A 23,915-nucleotide genomic window follows, 5' to 3' on the forward strand; every position below is an offset into this window, starting at 1 on the left:
ACTTTCTTTCCCTCTGGATATACCTACAAATTCTTGCCCTTTTTGCATTTTAACTGCTCTCAGCTCAGTTGTTCCATTGCTAATCGATTATCCTTTGTAATTGCAATTTTGAAATTAGGAGGCAATATACTACTTTTTCAAGGTAACTAATAAGTTGATAGAGATATTAAATTTCAAGTCTAAAGCTGATTCTTGTGGGGCCCTTCATCTTTGGCAGTCAACACCACCTGCTTATGCAGGAAATTAAGTACTGTCCTTTCTTTGTAATTTTTTTCTTTTAATGGTGGTATAAAATAGACTAATTGCAGAGAAATAATAAATCACAAAGAAAAGGGAAGCAGGACTAAATATGCGGCTGTTTGTGACATGCCTTTTTTCAACCAGGTATGAGGAAATGAAAGATCAATCAATAATGTAATGATTTTTACCAATATGGACAATCTATCTAGAGCACTCAGGTTTCTGAGGGAATGCATTTTTCTTTAATGGAAATAAATTTAAACAATATAATTCATTATTTCCATTATTCACTTATTTTGCTTACATTAATCTGGTTGGTATCAAAGGAAAATAAGAAAATGCTTTGGCTTTTATTTTCCTGGGGCCTTTTATATTTCATATTAAGCATCAATATCCCATTCTGTAGTCATGAATATCATATCATTTAAATGGTTCTTCTGGATTGAAACCTCAGAGTTAACTACTTGAGTTTTTTTGAGGACACAAACATACATGGAGCTCATTGGCAAGCAAACATCTTATTTGCCACTGTATTTCTCAAATGTGCAGATGATCACTTTTGTTAAATGCCAAGTACAACAGAACAAGGTCAGACACAGGTGAAGTTCCAGTCTAAATTGTGAATTCCTTCTTCCCACATGTCCTTTCCTCGTGATCACAGCTGCACAGTCACATGCGTCTTGCTGTCCCCTTGTCCCAGGGTAGCCCAGAGCATCCTAGACCACTGTATAGTCTAGTTATCCTTTTGCTTTCCTTTCTCTCTCCCTCAGTTCATCTATCATGCTTTCTGAGTACTCAGTCAAGGCTTATCTCAAAAGTAAGATGAACATCCAAGTCTATATGACATAATTCGATGGACACCTGCTTCCAAATATTGGCTTGTCATAACGAAGAGCATTTTACTGTTAGGACTCTAATCTTTTCAGTTGTATAGGTATTTCAGACCTGAAGTGCCCCCTAGTAAAAATTCATAGACCTCTGAGATGGTAACAAGAGGTAAAATCATTACCACCACTTAAAAAGTGATCCTACCCGAGTAAGACCATGGATGTGCGAACTGGAGAGGTACTTGGGCAGAGAGGAGAATGGCACTGAAGCCAATCCCCAGGATGACCTCAAAATCTAGTGCGTAAATGAGTGGATGGTGCATTGTACGTACTCAGGAGACAATGAATGGAATTATAGATTGGCAACATAAAGGAGCAGGTGCCTAAATTATGTTTGGTGGAGTTCACAGTTTGCTGTGAAGTTTTCTTCTTAAGACATTGTTAGACAACCAGGAAATCAATCTCACAAACAAATGCAACTTAACATAAGATGTCAATATAATATTTCCAGAAATACTCCTCCAAAACACCCCCCACACACACACACCATATCCATGGCTTCATATAAATGCATCTATTACAGCCTTTCTCATACAATGTAATTATCAATGGGTCTACATTTTTTTCTATTTCGATTTGGCCACATGTCTCAGATTCAAGTGTTTTCAAGGTCCCACAAGCAGCATGAATGTGTGGATCAGGCAGAATTAGGTGAGGGTTCATACCTTCTAAAAGAGCAGCACTACCCAGTTGATAGTTGTCATGTGTAACATGGGCTTAATTTTGCTACATATTCTGATTTTTTAAAGCTGAAAACTATAGCTTAATATGAAATGAATTTGCCACTAATTTAAAATTTGGGAGTCTAACTCTGTACGGGCTAACATAATGGACATCTTCAGGGCAAAGTGGTGCCAATTTTATCGCCTCTGACCTAGAACGATGTTCTGAAAAGAGTGTCTAGGTCTTGTTCCTCTATCTTTGAGTTTAGCATAATGTCTCATACCTAGTAAGAGCTGAGTCTGTGTGGGGCTGAGTATGAACATATTGCTAAACATTCCCAGGTGAGTCTAATGTTGAGAACAATTGCATTAAATCTGTGAAACACTGCTGTGGCCCTGGGAAATGATTATCCACAGATTTCCTTTTTTTCCTCCAAGAAGAAAATCTCTATTTTTACATGTTATTCCCCTTTCCATAATATATCAAAAATATGAAATAAAACATAAAAGTTATTCAAGGCAATATTAACAAAGATCATGAAGTAAAATGTTTTATTCAAATAACAAATCTTTGATATTTTATTATGTCAGGTTTGACTATGAAAACAAAATCTGATAAAATATGTCTGGCTGGTGCCAAGTCCTCTTGAATTTGTTCCTCTGACTACAAACAATGTTTTGGGTCATTTGGGATTTTCATGCATAGATTCTCACCCACATTCACGTTTGTAGTGCTCTATGTGTTCATGAAGTTACTGCCCAGGAAATTGTCAGAAAGAAAAATGTAAGCCAGAGAAAGTGTTCTGAAGAGAGTGAAGAACCACTCGACTTTATGAGCTGGCTCTTTGCCGAGGGAATTAAATGAACCTTAAAGTAGCTCTCTAACTTTATCTATGCCACCGAAGTACAGCAGAGAGTTGAAGAAATTATGTTTAGTTCAGACTAAAAGAAGAGGTTAAACATAACATAATAATAATAAATATATATATGTATAAAAGAAAAAAAAAGAGGTTAGCCCAAATGATCAAAACCAATAATCTACTTAGTTCAAATCCATCACCTATTATGGGTTTTTTGCTCGTTTGGACAGCCATGTACTCCTCTTACTTACCACAAATGTTGGTTCCATCTGTAAAAAGGGGCTCTGTGTTGCTAGTCATTGCACCAAAGTGTTTGAACCCATGGTGCACACATGAGCTTCAGGGGCTCCACAAACCCCTCCTCCCACTTAGATGTGTGCAAAATAATTTCTGTATTTTCTTTCTGGAAAGAGAAATTCATTAAATTGTCAAAAGAACTAAGAAAACATTCATCATTACTGACCTAGAACATCCCTCCAGTTCCCTTCCAATACTGAAATTTCTGTGATCATTTCAGAAAGTCATGCAAAATGAGTATGACCATGGAAATAACTAAATTTTGTGTAAATATTTTTTTGGAATAATACATTATTCAACTTAAAAATAAATGGAAACTTTTTTGACATATGAAATCTGTATCTTTTGAGATTGTTTACTATTAGTAAAAAAATGCAAAGCCAATCCTCAATATACAAAAAGCTCTAACAAGAAATGAATGAATTAATCAATAAAAAAAATGAGTAAATGGCATTCCCTCTCCTAGCACCAACCCTGGTGTGTTGTATACAGTTTACCCTTAAACAAAGCAGGAGTTAGGGGCATCAACTCCCGGCATAGTTGAAAATCTGTGTATAACTTTTGATTCTCCCAAAACTTAGCTATTAATAGCCTAGTGCTGATTGGAAGCTTTACTGATAACATAAACAGTCAATTAACACAGTTTGTATGTTATATGTAATATACACTGCATTTTTACAATAACTAGAGAAAAGAAGATGTTATTAAGAAAATCATAAGGAAAAGAAAATACATTTACAGTGTTGTATTTATTTTAAAAAAATCCATATATAAGTGGACCCACACAGTTCAAACCCATGTTGCTCAAGGGTCTACTGTGTAAATATAAATATATTATGAATATATCTATTCTAATGGGCTATATCAGTCATCTATTGCTATAAATGAATCACCCCCAAACTAAGTAACTTAATACAAAAATTGTTTAGTATAACACATCATGCACCTGCAGGTTGGTGGAAACCATCTACCATTACATGTCTGCAGGTCAGCTGAGGATGTTACCCTATGGCTGCTTTCACACCACACTGTGGGGTTTGAATAATTGTTATGAAGGCCATATGACCTGTGAAGTGAAGACTATTTATTATATGGTTCTTTATAGAAAAAGCTTGCCAACCCTGGCTCTAGGCTCTATGTAAACTCTTATAGGGAAAAGAAAAAATGGTGCTATATTCCTATATATCTGAATGCTATAAGCTAGGAGCTGATGAATACTTTTTAATTTAAAAAGGAAAGGTAAGGGCGCCTGGGTGGCTCAGTTGGTTAAGCGACTGCCTTCGGCTCAGGTCATGATCCTGGAGTCCCTGGATCGAGTCCCGCATCGGGCTCCCTGCTCGGCAGGGAGCCTGCTTCTCCCTATGACCCTCACCCCTCTCATGTGCTCTCTCTCTCTGTCTCAAATAAATAAATAAAATCTTTAAAAAAAATAAAATAAAATAAAAAGGAAAGGTAATAAATAGTAGCCAAAGAAATGGCACTTCTTAAATTAAAATATCCCAATATAGCCAGAAGAACAATAATGACAATGACAACAAGAAACACCAGTAAAACTACAACCTACATCCTCAGTTGAACTAGAAGAACATCCAAATTTCAAATTACCTGAAAGCGGAGAAATCAACATTAAATCCAGTAGTTTATCTCTACTGCTCCTACCACACTCAGAGAGCAAGGGTATTCTGGGAACCTCTGTGAGAAAAAGACAAGACTGAAAGGTAGTGACAAGCCTAAGATTGATCCCAAATCCCCACCAGACAGACAGAGGTAACCCTCATTGTGAAAGTGCTGAAAAAGAACTCTAATAGGTTAGAACCCACCATGGAAAAGGGATTGTGCACACAGGGGACACCTGGGTGGCAGAGTCGGTTAAGTGGCCGACTCTTGATTTTGGTTCAGGTCATGGTCTCAGAGTCTTGAGATCCAGCCCTGCGTTGGACTCCATACTCAGCAAGGAGTCCGCTTGAGATTCTCTCTCCTTTTCCCTCTGCCCCCCCACCCCAGCTTGCACTCTTTCTATAGATAGATAGATGATAGATGATAGATAGATGATAGATAGATAGATAGATAGATGATAGATAGACTATATATATATATATATATATATATATATATGTATATATATATAATAAATCTTTAAAAAAAACATGCACACAGGACTTGATAAAGAATTCTTGGGGCGTCTGGGTGGCTATTTGGTTAAGCGACTGCCTTCGGCTCAGGTCATGATCCCAGGGTCCTGGGATAGAGCCCTGCATCAGGCTCCCTGCTCGGCGGAAGCCTGCTTCTCCCTCTCCCACTCCCCCTGTTTGTGTTCTCTCCCTCACTGTTTCACTCTCTCTGTCAATTAAATAAATAAATAAAATCTTTAAAAAAAAGAATTCTTGAAAAAGGAACACTTTGGGGGAGAAAAAGTTTAGAAAGAATGTAAAAAGGAAGGGTGAAGCACCTATGGACACAGTGTGGTAATGAGACATTTAAACACCAGAGGAAATGTAGGATCCCTCAAGGAAAAACATTTTTAGTAAAAGACACACAATTCCTTCCACCACCATATCTTCCCAAAAGCCATCAAATAAAGAAACCATACTTTGCTACACTGACAAAAAGAGAACAATTTTAAATTAAAAATCTTCTAAACCACCATTAAGCAACCCAGTCCCCTTACCAGAAATGTAGAGATGAAAGTAAGCATCATATATATTCAAACTGATTTTAAAAATAAAACAGAGAAACATATTTTAAAATAATTCATCCAGCGGAAATTACCTGTCCATTCTCCAAACAGTATCAGAAAAAAACTATAACTAACCACTCCAAACTGAATTAATTAATCCCATATGAGAATTGGGGCATGTGAAAACATCTTGAATATGAAATTCAAAAAAGCAAGCATCAAAATGGAAAAAAATGTAAAAAGAAAAGCAATGAGAGTTAATTGAATGCAGAACATAAAAAGAAGGAAATGGTAAAATCCTATCAATTATGAGGGCCAGATGAGGTGGCCAAAAATGATTAATTCTAGGTGAAAACTTAATATAGGGCACTAAAAATAAGCAGGAACATATTCCAAAAAAATGAAAATGAGAAAAAATAAGTAAAATGTGTCTGAGAGAAAATGCTTAAACTGAAGACATAATTTATGCATAATTAGAGTCCCTGCAGAAGATGAACAAGACAACGGAACAGAAATTATGTTTTAAAATATAACATATAACAGTATAACCCCCCAAACTTTCTAGAAATAGAAGAAAACATTTCACATATTGAAAGGGCTGACTATGTAGCAGGAAAAATGGACTTGCAGCAGTCAACACTAAGACATACCTTAGAAATATGCTCAAACTTAAAAAGAAAAATCCCTCAGGGCCTTCAGACAAAAAGCTGAAATAAGTTACAAGGGCAGGAGGATTAGACTGGTATCAGACTTTTCAAAATTGACATTCAAGCTCTCTTTCTAGTAACAAGGCTATAGAAAGAGATTTTTAAATGGACATGACATAGGGGATTCTGTACCCAAGAGCCCTTTTTGAGCAATGTAATAGAGGATGTTTCACCCAACCAAGGGATTGCTGGACAAACCTCAACAAAAGACTGGAGGTGAGCAGTTAATTATTTAATTGCAGATGTAAAACTGAACCAAAGTGGGGATAAGGATAGAAGAATATGCTATGAGTTGTGAAGTATGGGTTATGCTTTATATGTTAATACACTCTTACAGAGTAGCAATAATTCAACTAAAATCAAGAGGTGAAAAAAGAAAGAATAAGCTCATCGCTTGTTGCAGAGGCAACAGTTAGGAGTTAACATATATAATTACAAATCAACAAGCCAGATAATTAAAGGTTAAATAAGAAAACAGGGAACTAAATACATCAAAAAGAATATAGACAAGAGACTCGATAGAACAAAAATTAAAATGCTTCTAAATACCAAAAGAGGTCTGTCCGGCCATATTTTTGTGCCCCAGCAGACAGTTGCTGCCTGCGTTACCAAGAACGACAACCTGAGTGCCCAAGGCCGACAGAAAGCCAAGCCAAGTTCTTGGAAACAAATTGAGACAAACAAGAAGGCAATATACGTTTGAGGGTGAGAAAAGGATAGATAACAAATAAGGAACAACGTGACCCTTGACCTTCCTTTCTCAACCAGGCACTACAGAAATCTGGGAGAGATGATGTATGCACTGTAAAGAATCACATTCTCCGGAGGAGGAGCAAGATGGCAGAGGAATAGGAGACCTGGATTTCGTCTGGTCCCAGGAATTTAGCTGGATAGGGATCAAACCATTCTGAACACCTACGAACTCAACAGGAGATCCAATAAAAGAATAGCAGCAACTCTCTGAACAGAAAAGCGACCACTTTCTGGAAGGTAGGACATGCAAAGAAGTGAATCCGAGGCGATGTTTGGGAAGATAGACTGTGGGGGAGGGGGCTTCCATCGGCCGCTTCTGGCAAGTGATAGAGCCTCAGAGCACAAAATCGGAACTTTTAGAAGTCGGCTCCGCTGAGGGACGTCGCTCCAGTGGCTAAGCGGGGGGTGGAACCCTCGTGGGACAGTGTGGTCTCAGGACCCTCAGGGTCACAAAAAGACCAGGGGTGCCTGAGTGTGGCAGAGCTCCCAGGTATCAGAGCAGGAAAGCCAGCTGCAAAGACAGAGACAAGGAGCAGGTTCTCAGCTCGGAGCTGCAATAACTGTGATCAGCTGCATGGTCAGGCCACTGCTCTTCCAGCAGGGACCCAACAAGCGACAGATCTGGGGAGACTCCCATTCCTCCCCCTGGAGAAGTGGCGTAGGTATGCACTGCAGGAATCTGCTGGGTTTGGAGACTCCACACCGAGTGGGGTGCCAGAGATAGAAACGCTTGGTCACAGGCCGGGTGAGCACGGAGTGTGGCCAGAGACCGGGGAGACGGGAGTGATTGACTGCTTTTCTCTGAGGGCTCACTGAGGAGTGGGGCCCCGAGTTCTCGGCTCCTATGGGACCAGAGATTGGGAGGCCACCATTTTCATACTTGTCCTCCAAAGCTGAATGGAAAGCTTGCAGGGAACAAAAGCTCCCGAGAGCAAACCCGAGCAGATTACTTAGCCCAGCTCCTGGCAAGGGCAGTGCAATTCTGCCTCTGGCAAAGACATCTGAGAGTCACTGCAAGAGGCCCCTCACCCAGAAGATCAGCAAGAACAGCCAGCCAAGACCAAGGTTACCGATCAATGAGAACGGCAGAACTCCAGCACTAGGGGAATACAGCACATAGAATTCATGGTTTTTTTCCCATGACTTTTTAGTCTTTCAAAGTTAATATTTTAATTTTTTTTTTCTTTTTCTATTTTTTTAAATTTTTCTTTCTCCCTTTTTCAACCAACATCTTATCAATCCCTTTTTTAAAAAATCTTTATTTTTCAATTTTAGAGTCATATTCTATACCTTCATTGTAGTTAACCTTATTTTTTTTTAAAATATAAGTTTTTCTCTCTTTAAAATATTGGGATACAGTTTCTTCTAACAGACCAAAAGATACCCTAAATCTCTAGTGTATGGCTTTGTTCTAGTCTCCTGCCTGATCACATTCTCTCCCTTTTTTAAAAAAAATTTCTCTTCTTTCTTTTTTCAAACAACTTCTTATCAATTCCTTTTATAAAGTCTTTTATCATTTTCATCTTTACACTCATATTCCATCCCTTCATCATATTTACCCTTATTTTTGTACATATATAAGTTTTTCTTTCTTTAAAATTTTGGGAGGCAGTTTCTTCTAACAGACAAAAATATGCCCAAAATCTAGTGTGTGGCACTGATCTATTCACCAACCTGATCATATTTGATCATACTCTTTTTTTTTTCTTTCTTTCCCTTTCTTTTCCCCCCAGTTTTGGGTCTCTTCTGATTTGTTTAGTATATATTTTTCTAGGGTCATTGTTACCCTGTTAGCATTTTGTTCTCTCACTCATTTATTCTCCTCTGGACAAAATGACAAGATGGAAAAACTCACCTCAAAAAAAAAAAAAAAAAAAGAACAAGAGGCAGTACTGACTGCCAAGAACCTAATGAATACGGACATTAGTAAGATGTCAGAACTAGAATTCAAAATGACGACTACAAAGATACTAGCTGAGCTTGAAAAAAGCATGGAAGATACTAGAGAAACCCTTTCTGGAGAAATAAAAGAACTAATATCTAACCAAGTCGAAATCAAAAAGGTTATTATTGAGGTGCAATCAAAAATGGAGGTTCTAACTGCTAGGATAAATGAGGCAGAAGAGAGAATTAGTGATAGAGAAGACAAAATGATGGAGACTAAAGACTGAGAAAAAAAGACATAAACAACTACTGGATAATGAGGGCAGAATTTGAGAGATAAGTGATACCATAAAATGAAACAATATTAGAATAATTGGGATCCCAGGAGAAGAAGAAAGAGAGAGAGGGGCAGAAGGTATATTGGAGCAAATTATAGCAGAGAATTTCCTTAATTTGGGGAAAGAAACAGGCATCAAAATCCAGGAGGCACAGACAACCCCCGTCAAAATCAATAAAAATAGGTCAACACCCTGACATCTAATAGTAAAACTTACAAGTCTCAGAGACAAAGAGGAAATCCTGAAAGCAGCTCGGGACAAGAGGTCTGTAACCTACAAGGGTAGAAACATTAGATTGGCAGCAGACCTATCCACAGAGACCTGGCAGGCCAGAAAGGACTGGCAGGATATATTCAGAGCACTAAGCGAGAAAAATATGCAGCAAAGGATACTATATCCAGCTAGGCTGTCATTGAAAATAGAAGGAGAGATAACAAGCTTCCAGGACAAACAAAAACTAAAAGAATTTGCAAACACCAAACCAGCCCTACAAGAAATATTGAAAGGGGTCCTCTAAGCAAAGAAAGAGCTTAAAAGTAACAGGGACGAGAAAGGAATAGACACAATACACAGTAACAGTCACCTTACAGGCAATACAATGGCACTAAATTCCTACCTTTCAATAGTTACCCTGAATGTAAATGGGCTAAATGCCCCAATCAAAAGACACGGGCGATCAGATTGGATAAAAAAACAAGACACATCTATATGCTGTCTGCAAGAGACTCATTTTAGACCCAAAGACACCCCCAGATTGAAAGTGAGGGGGTGGAAAACCATTTACCATGCTAATGAACACCAAAAGAAAGCTGGGGTGGCAATCCTTATATCAGACAAATTAGATTTTAAACCAAAGACTATAATAAGACATGAGAAAGGACACTACATCATACTTAAAGGGTATATCCAGCAAGAAGATCTAACAATTGTAAATATCTATGCCCCTAACATGGGAGCAGCCACTTATATAAGACAATTAATAACAAAAGCAAAGAAACACATTGACAACAATACAATAATAGTGGGGGACTTTAACACCCCCCTCACTGAAATGGACAGATCATCTAAGCAAAAGATCAGCAAGGAAATAAAGACTTTAAATGACACACTGGACCAAATGGACCTCACAGACATATTCAGAACATTCCATCCCAAAGCAACGGAATATACATTCTTCTCTAGTGCCCATGGAACATTCTCCAGAATCGATCATATCCTAGGTCATAAATCAGGTCTCAACTGGTACCAAAAGATTGGGATCATTCCCTGTATATTTTCGGACCCAAATGCTTTGAAACAAGAACTCACTCACAAGAGGAAAGTCAGAAAGAACTCAAATACATGGAGGCTAAAGAGCATCCTACTAAAGAATGAATGGGTCAACCAGGAAATTAAAGAAGAATTTAAAAAATTCATGGAAACCAATGAAAATGAAAACACAACTGTTCAAAATCTTTGAGATGCAGCAAAGGCAGTCCTAAGAGGAAAGTATATAGCAATACAATCCTTTCTCAAGAAACAAGAAAGGTCTCAAATACACAACCTAACCCTACACCTAAAGGAGCTGGAGAAAGAACAGCAAATGAAGCCTAAACCCAGCAGGAGAAGAGAAATAATAAAGATCAGAGCAGAAATCAATGAAATAGAAACCAAAAAAACAGTAGAACAGATCAACGAAACTAGGAGCTGGTTCTTTGAAAGAATTAATAAGATTGATAAACCCCTGGCCAGACTTATCCAAAAGAAAAGAGAAATGACCCAAATCAACAAAATCGTGAATGAAAGAGGCAAGATCACAACCAACAGCAAAGAAATACAAACAATTATAAGAACATATTATGAGCAACTCTATGCCAGCAAATTAGATAACCTGGAAGAAATGGATGCATTCCTAGAGATGTATCAACTACCAAAACTGAACCAGGAAGAAATAGAAAACCTGAACAGACCTATAACCACTAAGGAAATTGAAGCAGTCATCAAAAATCTCCCAACAAACAAAAGCCCAGGGCCAGATGGCTTCCCAGGGGAATTCTACCAAACATTTAAAGAGGAATTAATACCTATTCTTCTGAAACTGTTCCAAAAAATAGAAATGGAAGGACAACTTCCAATCTCATTTATGAGGCCAGCATTACAGAAGAATTCCAGACCAATATCCTTGATGAACATTGATGCAAATATTCTCACCAAAATACTAGCCAATAGGATCCAACAGTACATTAAAAGGATTATTCACCACAACCAAGTGGGATTTATTCCTGGGCTGCAAGTTTGGTTCAACATCTGCAAATCAATCAATGTGATACAATGCATTAATAAAAGAAAGAACAAGAACCATATATTCCTCTCAACAGATGCAGAAAAAGCATTTGACAAAGTACAGCATCCTTTTTTGATTAAAACTCTTCAGAGTGTAGGGAGAGAGGGTACATACCTCAGTATCATAAAAGACATCCATGAAAAACCAACAGTGAATAGCATTCTCAATGGGGAGAAACAGAGCTTTCCCCCTAAGGTCAGGAATATGGCAGGGATGTCCACTATCACCACTGCTATTCAACATAGTATTAGAAGTCCTAGCCACAGCAATCAGACAACAAAAAGAAATCAAAGGCATCCGAATTGGCAAAGAAGTCAAACTCTCATTCTTTGCAGACGATATGATACTTTATGTGGAAAACCCAAAAGACTCCACCCCAAAACTGCTAGAACTCATACAGGAATTCAGTAAAGTGGCAGGATATAGAATCAATGCACAGAAATCAGTGGCATTCCTATACACCAACAACAAGACAGAAGAAAGAGAAATTAAGGAGTTTTACATTTACAATTGCACCCAAAACCATAAGATACCTAGAAATAAATCTAGCCAAAGAGGCAAGAATCTGTACTCCGAAAACTATAAAATACTCATGAAAGAAATTGAGGAAGACACAAAGAAATGGAAAAATGTTCCATGCTCATGGATTGGAAGAACAAATATTGTGAAGATGTCCATGCTACCTAGAGCAATCTACACATTTAATGTAATCCCTATCAAAATACCATCCACTTTTTTCAAAGAAATGGAACAAATAATCCTAAAATTTGTATGGAACCAGAAAAGACCCCGAATAGCCAGAGGAATGTTGAAAAAGAAAAGCAATGCTGGTGGCATCACAATTCGGACTTCAAGCTCTATTACAAAGCTGTCATCATCAAGACAGTATGGGACTGGCACAAAAACAGACTCATAGATCAGTGGAAGAGAATAGAGAGCCCAGAAATGGACCCTCAACTCTATGGTCAACTAATCTTCCACAAAGTAGGAAAGAATGTCCAATGGAAACAAGACAGTCTCTTCAACAAATGGTGTTGGGAAAATTGGACAGCCACATGCAGAAGAATGAAACTGGACCATTTCCTTACACCACACACAAAAATAGACTCAAAATGGATGAAAGACCTAAATGTGAGACAGGAATCCATCAAAATCCTAGAGGAGAACACAGGTAGCAACCTCTTCGACCTCAGCCGTGACCACTTCTTCCTAAAAACATCGCCAAAGGCAAGGGAAGCAAGGGCAAAAAATGAACTATTGGGACTTCATCAAGATAAAAAGCTTTTTGCACAACAAAACCAAAAGACAACCGACCGAATAGGAGAAGATATTTGCAAATGGCATTTCAGATAAAGGGCTAGTATCCAAAATCTAAAAAGACTTATGAAACTCAACACCCAAAGAACAAAGAATCCAATCAAGAAATGGGCAGAAGACATGAACAGACATTTCTGCAAAGAAGACATCCAAATGGCCAACAGACACATGAAAAAGTGCTCAACATCCCTTGGCATCAGGGAAATACAAATCAAAACCTCAGTGAGATACTACCTCACACCAGTCAGAATGGCTAAAATTAACAATTCAGGAAAGGACAGATGTTGGCAAGGATATGGAGGAAGGGGAACCCTCCTACAGTGTTGGTGGGAATGCAAACTGGTGTAGCCACTCTGGAAAACAGTATGGAGGTTTCTCAAAAAGTTGAAAATAGAGCTACCATATGACCCAGCAACTGCACTACTGGGTATTTACCCCAAAGATACAAACGTAGTGATCCCAAGGGGTACATGTGCCCCAATGTTTATAGCAGCAATGTCCACAATAGCCAAACTATGGAAAGAGCCAAGATGTCCATCAACAGATGAATGGATAAAGAAGATGTGGTATACACACACACACACACACACACACACACACACACACACTGGAATATTATGCAGCCATCAAAAAACAGGAAATCTTGCCATTTGCAACGACATGGATGGAACTAGAGGGTATTATGCTAAATGAAATAAGTCAATCAGAGAAAGACAAGTATCACATGATCTCACTGATATAAGGAATTCTAAATCTCAGGAAACAAACTGAGGGTTGCTGGAGTGGTGGGGGTGTGGGAGGGATTGGGTGGTTGGGTGATAGACACTGGGGAGGGTATGTGCTATGGCGAGTGCTGTGAATTGTGTAAGACTGATGAAACACAAACCTGTACCTCTGAAACAAATAATACATTGTTTGTTAAAAAAAAAAATAGAAGATATTAGGAAGGGAAAAATGAAGGGGGGGAAATCGGAGGGGGAGATGAACCATGAGAGACTATGGACTCTGAGAAACAAACTGAGGGTTTTAGAGGGGAGGGGGTTTGGGGGATGGGTTAGCCCAGGGATGGGTATTAAGGGGGGCAAGTATTGAATGGAGCACTGGGTGTTATCTGCAAACAATGAATCATGGAACACTACATAAAAAACTAATGATGTAATGTATGGTGACATAACATAATAAAATAAAATTTTAAAAAATTTTTAAAAATAATAAAATAAAATAAATACCAAAAGAAATTTTTCAATAAGGAGCAAAGAAAACCCCTAATGCAGTTAAAGAAATATGGCAAGTTTAATAATACTCATTAACATGACAATATAAAATATATGACAAAGCTAGGACCAAACATGTATCATATGTTATGTTAATAAGGCTTAATATCAACATGTGAATGTGGATGTTAATAAGACTTAACTTACCTGCCTGAAGACAAAGATTTTTTTATTTGGTTCACAAATCAAGATCCCAGTAAATACTGTATGTAAGATAGTTACAGAACATGAAAGGATTTTGAAAGCCTTTTAAAAAATAAATAAATAAAAGGAAGTGTTACAGGATTTCTATTCCTTTAGTGCCCGAGGTTCTTGGTCACACCACTTCAAAGAATGAAAAGGTAGATAGGACGAAGAGTGGTGGGCAGCAAGGCAAAGTTTATTGAGCGATAGTACAAAGCTCCTGAAGAAGAAGGGGACCTGAGAGGGTTGCCCTTTTGGCATTCACATCCAGGGTTTTGTTTTTGTTTTTTTTTTTCTTTTTAAAGATTTTATTTATTTATTTATTTGTCAGAGAGAGAGAGAGAGCACGAGCAAGTGCACAAGCAGGTGGAGGGGCTGAGGGAGAAGCAGACTCCCCGCTGAGCAAGGAGCCTGATGTGGGACTCGATTCCAGGACCCTGGGATCATGACCTGAGCTAAAGGCAGACACTTAACCAACTGAGCCACCCAGGTGTCCCACATCCAGGGGTTTTTATAAACTCTTTTGCAGAACCATCTTGAGCATCCTGAGTGCGGGACCCCTGTGGATTGGCCGCCAAGGTGTGTCAATCAGGGCTTTGATCACGCACCTTTACCAATCTGGTAAAGAGATTGCATACACTACAAAAGGAAATTACAAATATCATTTACAAATATAAGTATTAGCAAACAGAATCTCACATTATAACAGGAAAATAACAATGACTAAGTGGTATTTATCCAAGAATGCAAAGTGGATCAATGTAAAATGTCAAGAAAAATATATCCATAACATACAACATGCACAAGAATAAACTCTGGATGGGTCAGAGATCTAAATATGAAAAATGAAACCACACAAGTACTAGAAGTAACCATAAAGATTTTATAACCTGGTTTGACGAAAGACTTTCTAGCAATGATTCAAAACCCAATTGTAATAAAAGAAAATACAGATAAACTTGATTACCTAAATTTTTTTTAATTTTCAAATTACAAAAACATAAAAAGTCAAAAGACAACTTCAAAAACTGAAGGAAATATTTGCAACATATATCACAAATAAAGGGATAATGTCCCTAATATATAATAAACTCTGAAACTAGAGTGGGAAAAAGGCCAAAACTTAATAAGAAAATAGGCAAAAGATAAATCAGTCATTAAAACATAATTTTTAGGTTCTAAACACATGATAATATGTTCACACTCATTCCTTATTAACAAAATGCAAATTAAAAGTACCCTGAGATGCCATTCCTTGCCTAACAATTTGGCGAAAATTAAAAAGCGTAACAACACATTAAGTTGGTGAGACTGGGAAACAGGACACTCCCACATTACTGATGGGAATGCAAATTGACAATCCTTGCGGAGAATCTGGCAATGTCAAAGAAAACTACGTATGTATTCATTTTATTTCTCAGTAAATCCTACTTTTTAGGAGTTTACCCTAAAGTTAAACCTGCAACAATATGAAAATGTGTATGCACAAGGGCATTAATTGCAGCATTGCTGGCAATTGCAAAAATCTTGGAAATAACTTAGATGTTCACACACAGAGTAGTTGAATAATCTATGGTTGGTTCACACAGTGTGAACTGAGCAGTATATAAAAAGATGGGGGAGATCTTTAGTTCATAGAAAGGCATTAAAATGTACCTCAGTACACAGACACACACACACACACACACAGACACACACAATTACTTTCTTATGATCTGTTGAACATGAAATTTTTTCTAAACTTTTTTCTCCCACATGACTTTTTTCAGTTTTCTTTTTGTTTTTAACAAATAGACATTCCCCAGCCAGGTTTCCAGTGTGTTCTCTTTATCAGTTTTATTTTTACTGTTTCTTATTTTTGCCCAAATTGATTAAATCTCTAAATCCTTTTCTTTAATAGCACTGTTCATTTATATAAGAGGTAGCCAATAGAGGTAAAGTTGGAGCAAAAAGGGAGCTTCCATTTTTTTATCACTACTTTCAAAGAGTCTCAATTCTAAACACTTCTCCCACATCCATAAACATCCTATAGGACTCAGTGTAATCTAGCTATTATTTATAATTTTTTTACCTCAGTGGTTCAATTGCTTATCAAATTGACTTTCATAGCCCCTACAAAGAACATTTTGTTAAACTTGAAACAGTCTCAAGGTAATGAAGACCAAATGACTTTCTAGAGCTGAGGCACCAAAAGCCATAAAATACATAAAGCCTGTAGAATTATGTCAAATGGCACTGTGCCACATGAATGCAAAGACAGTGTCTCAATGGTTTACTTCTACTTTTAGAAATGAATTTGATGGAAATGAGCCAATGAAAAAATGTAATGACATGTGACATGACATAGAAACAGCAGTTCCAAGTACAATTTGCTTTTAATAACTAAAAAGTACGTCCATCTGGAACAAAATAACCGGGACCAGAAGCAGCAAGTGCATTTTTAATTAACTAATTTCCAGCATGACCAAATAAAATCAATTGGTATATCTGCCCTACTCGGAAAAAGGGGTGGGGGGAAGAAAAGGGTAGCTGTGACCCCAGCTGGAGGGGATGGGAAAGGCACCCTGAGCTGGGACCCGTCACATCCACTCAGGTCCTCTTGCTTTTTTGGCTAAGACTGAAAAGCCCATGAATATAAAATGAACTACCAACTTTACCCTAATTTGTGTAAGCTGTGGCACCAGAATAAAAGAGAGCTGTGATGCGTGGATGTGTGAACTTCTCTGAGATGTTTCAAAATAATCTACCCTGAAATAAAACTGAAAAATTATACCCAAGTCCTGTGCCGGTTGGCCAAAGTGCAGCATGCGTCTGTGTGTGTGTATAGATGTGTGCACGTGTATTGATAGGAAAATGAGAGGCCCCAGACAGGGAGAAGATGGGTCTCCTCAAAAGACTAAGAGTTTAATATTTTTAATTCCAAGTTAGCTTCAAAGAGATGAAAATAACAGCTTTGGCTACAATGGGGATTAATAGGGACGTATGGAGCATAATAATGATAAAAAGTAAACATTTTGTGATTTGCTTTGACTTTCATATCTCCATTTTATAGAACACCATAACTCAATGGCCCTGCTTGAATATAGATTTTATTTTTAATTTAAGTAAGTAATCACTTATCGAATCAATTCCCAATGTGATATTTTTAGACATGAATTGTCTGATCTTACTTTTTAATACTCGGAAGACTGACTTCACTCTATTTTAATTACAAAATAAAACTCCACTAATGGCCCTAGAATGAGTCTCTTGACTCTACATATTGATCAAGTTAAATGGATAATAGCCACCCTTCTTTCTCCTGTCCTTCCAGGTAATTCACAGTATAATAGTCATACAGTTTGTATGGTGGAAAAACCATACTAAATGCTGTTTGATACAGAAAACCAGCTGATGGTTGCCAGAGGGGAGGAAGTGAGAGCAAATGGGTGAAACAAAGTGGGAGGTACAGGCTTCCAGTTACGGAGTGAATAAGTCACAGGGATAAAGGCACAGCATAGGAAATATAGTCAATGGTATTATAATAACGTTGTATGGTGACAGATGGTAGCTACATGTGTGGTGAGCATAGTTGAATCGCCATGTTGTACAACTGAAACTAATGTAACATTGTATATCAACTATACTTTAAATAAATAAATACATACATTCATATGTAAATAAATACATAAATAAATAATTGCTATTTGGAATGCAAATACAATATAAACTCAGGTAGCTTTCCTTCATTTCTAGACTCTATAGATAATGTGCTTCTAGTCCATGTTTACACTGATGTGTATGATCAAAGAATGAGTGTGATTTGTAATATTTTTGAAGAAGACACAATATAATGTACCAAAATGATATAATCTGCAAGTTCTAGCTAGACTTTTTTCTAATCATGATTTATCATAAAGAATATATCTTGGGGCACCTGGGTGGCTCAGTCATTAAGCAGCTGCCTTCGGCTCAGGGCATGATCCCAGGGCCCTGGGATCGAGCCCCGCATCGGGCTTCCTGCTCAGTGGGGAGCCTGCTTCTCCCTCTCCCACTCCCACACCCCCTGCTTGTGTTCCTTCTCTCGCTGTGTCTCTCCCTGTCAAATAAATAAATAAAATCTAAAAAAAAAAAAAAAGAATATATCTTTTGAGTAAAATAAATGGAAGTAGGTGACTTAGATAAGAAGTAGAGCAGTAAAATTCTCAAGGCTCTCAAGACAAACCATCCTTCTCTCTTGGCCATTTGTGCTACATTGATTCAAACCATCCAGGTCAGAGTCGGCATGATCTTATCCTGATTGTCAAAGCAAACTGGTTGTCAAAAGCATGTAAAAAAAATTTCTGCACAGCAAAGGAAACAATGAACAAAACTAAAAGGCAACCTACTGAATGGGATATTTGCAAATGACATATCCAATAAAGGGTTACTATCCAAAATATATGAAGAACTTATAAAATTCAACACTCAAAAAACAAATAATCCAATTAAAAAATGGGCAGAAGACATGAAAAGACATTTCTCCAAAGAAGACACACAGATGGCCAATAGACACATGAAAAGATGTTCAACATCATTCATCATCAGGGAAATACAAATCAAAACTACAGTGAGATAGCAACTCATACCTGTCAGAATGGCTAAAATCAAAAACAGAAGCAACAAGTGTCGGCAAAGATGTGGAGAAAAAGGAACCTTCATGCGTTGTTGGTGGGAATGCAAACTGGTACAGCCACTGTGGAAAACACTATGGAGGTTCCTCAAAAAATTAAAAATAGGACTATCCTACAATCCAGTAATTGAACTACTGGGTATTTACCCCCAAAATACAAAAACACTAATTCAAAGGCAAATGTGCATGCTTATGTTCATTGCAACATTATTTACAATAGCCAAATTATGGAAGCAGCCCATGTGTCCATCCCATCAACTGATGAATGGATAAAGAAGATGTGGTATATATATACAATGGAATATTGTTCAGCCATAAAAAAGAATGAAATCTTGCCACTTGCCACAACATGGATAGAACTAGAGAGTACTATGCTAAGCGAAATACGTCAGGCAGAGAAAGACAAACACCATATGATCTCACTCATATGTGGAATTTAAGAAACAAAACAAACAAGCAAAGGGGGAAAAAGAGAGACAGAGACTCTTAATTTGTAGAGAACAAACTGATGGTTACCAGAGGAGAGGTAGGTGGGGGGATGGGGGAAAATAGGGGACAGGGATTAAAGAGAACACTTTGGAGAAATGCTTGTTCATGTCTTCAAATTGATGTATAGAAATGCAACAGACTCCATGCGCTGATTTTATATCCTGTGAGTTTGCTGAATTCCTGTATTAAGTTCTAGCAATTTTTTGGTGGTCTTTAGGGTTTTCTATATAGAGCATCATGTCGCCTGTGAAGAAAGGGAGACAAACCATAAGACTCTTTATTATATAATCAAACAGGTGGACAGAACCAGGTAATACACTAAGTCCTGGGTGTATTCTGGTCTGTTTTTGAGTGTGTGAACCAAAGATAACAAGTACACAAAAGAGGGTGATCCAATCTACCAGGGTAGTCAAGCAAGGCTCCAGAGACTAAGTGATATTTGAGATAGACTTTGAAAGAAGCCTGCAGACCAAAAAAGGGGAGCTCAAAATAACATGATCAAAGAGAGAGTTGTGAACATGGCAAGTGTTCACAGAAAGGTCAGTGTTGCTCAGTATAGCGGTAATCCTCACCCTTTTGCCGGCCACCTTAGAAAACACCAACCTGAAGCTGGACCAGGATCATTTGGGCCAGATCATTCAAGAACGGTTCCTTTTAGAGTTTGCTTAGTGTTTGGATATAATCCCACATAATGACAAGCAAAATGTCATTTTCTGGAAAGTGTAAGCAAGAGATTATTTGTTTGCTTAAGTAGCTCTATTACTCTATCAAAAGAAAGAACATCATCTCAGTGTTCCATTGACCTCTTCTCAGCAGATCTCTTCTATCTGCAACTGTCCCAACTTGGATTCCTGCCCTCCACCTACTCAAGTTCTCATATGTTCACATGCTCCCTAGTAAATGGACACAGTGTTTTAAATAAACCTTTGCCAATTTTACTGTTTAGGAGAAATAAGTATTTTATCCAAGCCTCTGTGAAGTGTTTGTGTTTTAAATGCATTAAGAATTCCTAAAATGCAGCCAACACAAAGCCTTGACACTTAAAAGCAACCAGACAACAGCTTGTAGAATTAAGGCAACTATGATCTTCAACTTTCTTCTAGACCATGAAGTCTGATTATTTAGGACACCTTACAAACTGTTTTTCCTCACTACTGTAGCATGGTTCCCATGAAAGAGATCATATCTTCCTTTGTCTTATGGGCCTGTTTGTGACTGCTACTGGAATCTCCCAATTAAGCAAAACTGATGCATTAAAAAAAAATCCCTCTGCTACTTTCTAAGGTGGGGAGAACATTTTTCCAAAAGTACGGCCATTTCTTACTTGACATACACAGATGTCTCCACACCACTCATGTGCCAGCTTATTCCAACAGTTTATACAGACATAGCTACAGGCCATGTTACAATATGAAATATTTTAAAGAGACAGGGCGTTTTGTACATGTTTCCATGTTCATGTAAATTAACTAACATAATTTAATGTGCAAAACACATAAAAGGATGTGAGATTGTCCCATCTACTTCCCCCCTTCCTGCTGACCCAGTGTTCTGCCAGTTAATGATCCCAGGGCACTAAGTTGGGCCTCACTTTGTCCCTTAGGAGAATGTAGCTACAAGGACATGACCTTGGATTTTATTAGAAAGTCAATATATCCTCTCATCTATCACACAGAAATCTTGCCTCTTTCAGGATTCCCCTAAAATTCCCTCAGTTGTTCTCTTCAAGCCTGTTTTGTTTTTCAGGCATTTATCAACCACCACTGTGTACAAGCACTACAAGTCTCTTGAAATCTCTCTTAATCCTCTGAATGTCTGGCCTGGCCTGGACTCACCGACATATTGGTGAGTAGATCTCAAGTCTTTTTTTTTTAAGGTTTTATTTTTATATATATATATATATTTATTTATTTATTTGAGAGAGAGAGCACAAGCAGGGGGAGGGGCAGAGGGAGAAGCAGACTCTCTGCTGAGCAAGGAGCCCAATGTGGAGCTCAATCCCAGGAACCCTGGGATCATGACCTGAGCTGAAGGCAGGTGCTTAACTGACTGAGCCACCCAGGTGCCCCCTCAAGTCTTTATTGTAATGCAAGAGAGCAAACAAGGATTGGACCATGAAAGGCACTTGGCAAGAATGATGGCAAGATGCTAAAATGACAGCTTAAAACAAACTGAAAATCAGATTCATTTTATTTTAATGACACTACTCATTGCATAAAGAAACAGAACAGAAGGCATTGCCATGACTCTCTTGGTAACCAGGTCTATCTCATTGTTCATTAATTACCAGGAAAGAAGAAATGTAATTTAAGGATGCAAAGCAAAAAGCATATTCAGAGCTCTCAATACACGTGCACACACAGATATGCAAGAATACCGACTTATTCACAGCATTGTGGTTGGAAACATTGTATATATGTTTCTGTGCCTCACAGCCAGTTTCTCAGTCTAGCAGAAGTCCGGGTTCAAAGGCGGACAAGTCTGGGGAGTGACCAGTGCCCCAAGTGGCCCCCTTTAACAATAACGTATTGAACGGCTCACGGTGTCAAGGCAACGAGATATAGAAGACAAGGGCTGGGCACAGACGTCAGGCTGCCGCTCCCGGCAGGAGAGGCATGGAGATGAGCACTCCTGTGCACAGAGGAGACGCTGGAGCGCTTTGGACGCAAACACAAACCGCAGAGCAACTGAGCAACCCGACAGGGTGGCAGGAAAAATCTGTCTCCCGTGAGTCTTTTAAAGCAAATTGGAAGAGCAGAAAGCCGTCTCTGATTTGTAAGAAATCATCAGTAGATTGTCTTAGCTCAGCCACTGCAGTGGAATAAAAGTGTCTTGGAAAATAAGGGGTATGAGATAAAAGAAATGTCTTCAAATCATCATTGCTTAAATTTCTGAAGTTCCTTCCTTCCTGAGATCTGACAGTCCACTGAGTATCTGAAAAACACTCCCCCCTGCTTCGGGAAAGCATTAGTCCATGCTGACACTTCCAATATTCACCAGCATTAAGGATTCACATTCTTCATTATTTATTTGCAAGATTATTGATCCCAAGCACCCACCTACTGTGTGCCAGATGCTAAACTGCGTTCTGGCAAAAGATCAAAATGGAATGGGGAAAGAAACATGCTAACTAACGAAGACAGTGCACCAAAGTGCAGGCATATGTCAGGCTCCCCAGGCCTTAAGAGGAGAAATCCATTCTGCTAGCTAGGAGGGGGGCCAGGGGCAGAGGGGCCATGGTGGAGGGGCTCATATTCAGGCTGCATCTGAAAGGATGAGAGCACTTTGCAGGTAGAAATTCAGAAGAATTGCAGGGGGACAGAGCAGGGATGGCAGGTTCTGAACATGAGTGAAGCTGGGTAGCAGGAATTTATCTGCACCAGGAAGACAAAGGGGTGTGATAAGAAGCAGGGAGGAGGATGGTTGTGAGCACAGCTCTGCTGCCAGGCTGACTGGGATTCGAGTCCTAACACCATCACTAACTTACAGGTAATCTCTGTGCCTCGGTTCATTCATCTAAATGCCAGGGTCATAATGGCAGCCATCAAACAGATTTGGAGTGCTCTGAGCTACACAGCTCAGTAAGTGTTCATGCTGCCTGGATGTTCTGTGCTCCCCAAGGCATTTCTTGCATGCATTCTTCCTGAAGAGGTTGTTTGTTTGGTTTGGTTTTTGTTTTTAGGTTATATGGAGCCCACTCAAACAAAAGGGCAGTTTCTTAGGGAAAGGTCAGAAGGTAAAGCTGAGCCACCCAGGGATGAGACCTGCACTGACATCTGGGTCAGTAACCAAGGACTCCCTGTCAGCTCCCTGTGGGGCCAGAGGACCATCCATCTCTCATTTTCCCTGTGTTTCCTCCTCTACACTCCCCCTGTCAACCTGACTCTTCTGGCACCTCAAATCCATCCACCACAAAGCCAAAGAATGTTCTCCAAAATGAAAACCTGAACATGACATTTCTTTGCTTCAAACACTTCAGGAGCCTCTCAGTACCTACAAGATTGAGTCCAGGCTATATTTTTCCATCAAAACCCTGCCAGGATGTTCTCTTTCCCATGAGTATTTCACCTCCCTTCCTCCACTATTACCATCATTCCTGATGCACATAATCATCCAGCCTTGTACACAACTTCTTGTACCTTACATATGCCACTTTCATTGGATGTGGAGTTAACTTTTTATAAATTTGTCTCCCCTACTATTCCAAATGCTACTTAAAGGCAAGAGTTGGGCATAATCACTTGTATTCTTACTGCCCAGCTCAGTGAAGGCACTGGTAGCTTCTAAGTAACACTTGCTTGTCTGAACCATTCTAAAAATTCGGGGTTGTTATAAGCAATGGGAGGCATGGTCATATTTATGTATGGAAAATA

At 38.6% G+C, this 23,915-nt stretch overlaps 1 protein-coding gene across 2 annotated transcripts in view; it reads right to left on the reverse strand.

Annotated features, from left to right (window-relative positions):
* The window catches only part of OPRK1 (opioid receptor kappa 1), a 126,377-nt gene that overhangs the window by 70,113 nt on the left and 32,349 nt on the right, over positions 1 to 23,915 (reverse strand). Inside the window, exons 2-3 of one of the 2 annotated variants that reach the window (XM_032421723.1) lie at positions 4,552 to 4,638; positions 2,901 to 3,052 (exon numbers count right to left, since the gene is read on the reverse strand). The gene's annotated coding sequence lies outside the window, so the exon portion shown is untranslated. Of the gene's footprint in view, positions 1 to 2,900; positions 3,053 to 4,551; positions 4,798 to 23,915 lie in introns of those variants that run through there. The other variant, XM_032421724.1, reaches the window with a different exon arrangement.

This window comes from Phoca vitulina, unplaced genomic scaffold (genome assembly GCF_004348235.1).
Source record: "Phoca vitulina isolate PV1807 unplaced genomic scaffold, GSC_HSeal_1.0 scaffold25, whole genome shotgun sequence".
In the NCBI taxonomy this organism is placed as follows: Eukaryota; Metazoa; Chordata; class Mammalia; order Carnivora; family Phocidae; genus Phoca; species Phoca vitulina.